This window comes from Onychomys torridus, chromosome 6 (assembly GCF_903995425.1).
Source record: "Onychomys torridus chromosome 6, mOncTor1.1, whole genome shotgun sequence".
Lineage (NCBI taxonomy): Eukaryota > Metazoa > Chordata > Mammalia > Rodentia > Cricetidae > Onychomys > Onychomys torridus.
In genome coordinates, this window is record NC_050448.1 from 69,693,327 (window position 1) to 69,696,866 (window position 3,540).

Consider the following 3,540-nt stretch of genomic DNA (forward strand, 5'->3'; position numbering starts at 1 on the left):
ACACAGGAAAGTTACTCTTTTTTACAAAAAAAGTGCTTTATACATATTCCTCAGTAGACACATTTCAGGTAATGTCTCCATATCAATTATTTTTAATAGTTCTGTCATAGCCCATAGAATTAATATGTGTTGAGTGATTTTCCTTTTAAAAGTTGTCTCACCTAGCCAGAGCATTTAAGCAAGAGGAAGAAGCAAAGCCAAAGCAGACATTGTTTCCTATAGCCAACCATGTCAGCTCACCCTGTAATCCCAGCATTTGAGAGGTGGGGGGCAGGAGGGCCAGCCACTGGGGGCTAGCCTCAGCCACATAGAAAGTTTTGGGCCAGCCTGGGCTACATGAGATAGTGTCAGAAAACAAAGGTGTTTTAAAATAACTTACTACCTAAGATAGAAAATCAATCTAGCTGCTTATTGATGCAAAAATTAATGGAAGATAAATATATTGTTATTATTATATTGTAAACCACTACTCAATCATTTTAAAATAAAGTTCTGTCATTTGCTACAACATGGATGAGCCTAGAGAAAGAAAACTATATTGTTAAGTAAACTAAGCCAGGCACAAACGATAAATATCCCATGTCCTCACTCTTGTATAGAAGCTAAAAATTGATGTCATAGAAATAGAGAAGTTACAGAGAAAGAAAACTATGTTAAGTGAACTAAGCCAGGCACAAAAGACAGATATCCCATGTTCTCACTCCTGTATAGAAGCTAAAAAGTTGATGTTATAAATATAGAGAAGTTACCAGAATCTGGGGTGTGGGTGACAGGGAAGTGTTGGTTCATGGATACACAATTCAAGCTGCTTGATGTTCCTGCACTGTAGAGATAAATTCCGTAGCATTTATGGTTCTGTAGTGGTTCTCCCCAGTCCTCGGAGACTAGGCTCCTGTTTTTCTGTTTGTAGTGCTGCTGTGATTTGCCTTTTGTGATTGTGTCACGTTGACAGCCAAAGCTAACTGTAACGCCGACCAAATACCGGGGATTCTTAGAACCCCCTCATCCAAGCAGACCACCCTGGATTCCCCAGTCACATCCATTCCTTCTTGTGACTGGCCCTGGAGAGCCTCTCCTTTCTTTGAATTTGCCTGTTTATGTTTAGGTGTCACATTTAAATGGAACCATATCATAGTTGTCCTTTTTTACACTTTTTAATTGTGTGTGTGTGTGTGTGTGTGTGTGTGTGTGTGTGTTTCAAGCCCCAGACACAGATGTTTTGATTGGCAGGCATGCTGACTGTGCATGATGCATTTGAATTTTAATAATATGCACCCTCAGTTATGCATAAGGTTAAGGTAGTAAACAGTCAGAGGACAGCTGGCTTGACAGTACATGTACTCTGAGGTGGTTTGAATGAGTCCCCCTCGTGCATTTGAACACTTGGTTCCAAGTTCCTGGCACTGTTGGGGAAGGTCCTGGAACCTTTAGGAGGTGCAGCCTTGCTGGAAGAAGTGCATCCCTCGGGGAAGGCGTTGAGAGTGTCGGCTCCATTCCACTGCCACGTTCCCTTCCTCCGATTTCTGCAGGTGGTTGAAGATGTGAGCTCGTGGCTTCTCGACCCTAGCCTGAGGCTGTACCGCTTGTGCCGTTATGGTCGGTCTCTCTCTCTCTCTCTCTCTCTCTCTCTCTCTCTCTCTCTCTCTCTCTCTCTCTCTCTCACACACACACACACACACACACACACACACACACACACTACCATCGAAAATAAACTTCCTTCCATAAGTCGCTTTAGGGTGTTTTATCAGCAACAAAAGGCAACTAACATATACCCTAAACCAGTCTGGGCCCAATTCCCACCCTTATACTCACACACAACTACAGTACAGTTAAATGGACTCTGGGAAGGAGAACTTGTCCCCTTGTTCAGATGTGTGTGTGTGTGTGTGTGTGTGTGTGTGTGTGTGTGTGTGTGTGTGTGTATGCAGCTCAGTGTAGGAGAGGGCCCCAGGTTGCTAACAGGTTGTTTGTTGCATTGTTTGGAGAGGGTGTGTGTGCGCAGCAAACACAGTTAAGGTCGCTAGGTTTCCCTTGTATTGTCGGCCCAAGCCACAAGGAGCCCCAGACTGCCTCGTTATTCCTATGCTTACCTGCTCCACCAGGTGGCGCTCGCCTGTGATCTCGGCACCCAGGAGGTAGAAGCAGGATAATCAGAAATTCAAAGCCAGCTTCAGTTACTAATGAGCTTGAGGTCAGCCTTAGCTACGTGAAACCGTCTTAAAAATCAAACAAACAGAAAAGGAGGAGGAGGAGAGGAGAAGAGGAAGAGGAGAAGGAAGAGAAGAAAACAATGACCACAAAACACAGGGGCGGATGTGGTAGCACTTGCCTTCAATCCCAGCATTTGGAGAGAGAGAGGAAGGTGGATCTCTGGTCTCTGTAGAGTTTTCCAGCTCACCCAGAGGTACACTGTTACACGAATCCTAATTGGTCTCATAATAAAAACCCAGAGCCAGGTATTGCGGTAAATGCTGAAAGACCAGGGGAAACAAGCCAAGCCACAGCCACTTCTCACCTCACCAACTCCTCAGCCGATCCTGTCTCCACGAATCCTCAGACTGAATGCCTCTGAGTCCTCAGCCCAAAGGACCCGAGTTCCTGTCTCCTCGCGCCTTATATGCCATTCTCCGCCCAGCCATCACTTCCTGTCTCAACATTCCTAGAGCTGGGATTAATGGCGCGCGTGCTTCCCAAACATTATGCAAAGGCATAAGATCTCAAATGCTGGGATTAAAGATGTGTGCCACCACTGCCTGGGTCTGTTTCTTTCTTTCTTTCTTTCTCTCTCTTTCTTTCTCTCTTTCTTTCTCTCTTTCTTTCTCTCTTTCTTTCTTTCTTTCTGTCTCTCTCTCTCTTTCTTTCTTTTTTTTCTTTTTTTCTTTTTCAAGACAGGGTTTCTCTGTAGCTTTGGAGGCTGTCCTGGAACTCACTTTGTAGACCAGGCTGGCCTCGAACTCACAGAGATCCACCTGCCTCTGCCTCCCGAGTGCTGGGATTACAGGTGTGCACCACCACTGCCCGGCTGGGTCTGTTTCTTTTAGACTGGATTAATCTCTGTAGTCTAGGGTGGCCTTGAACTTACAAAAATCCAGTCAGATCTCTGCCTCTGCCTTCCAAGTGCTAGAATAAAAGGTGTGTGCCACCACTGCCTGACCTCTGCGGCTAACTCTGTAGCTGGCTCTGTCTTCTGACCTTTAGGCAAGTCTTATTTCTTAGATTACAAACATATCACCACAATACACAATGAGACCCTGTCTAAGAAAAAGACAGAAAGAGAACAAAAGGAACTTCCCTTCTCAGATGTGTGTAAGTCAGAAGTGAGGAGCTAGGTTGCTACCCAGACTCACATGGTCCCACAAAACTTCCAGAGTCAGTGGCTCAGTCCTGGGACCTTGTCTCACCAACTCCAGAATGAATTTCACAGAAGAGTAAGTTTAGTAAGACATTGTTATTATAGAGAAAGCTTCAAGATGGATTGCAGAAAGCAGGACTCTGGAAGCAGTTTTCTGGAGGGCCACAAGACAAGAAACCACAGAG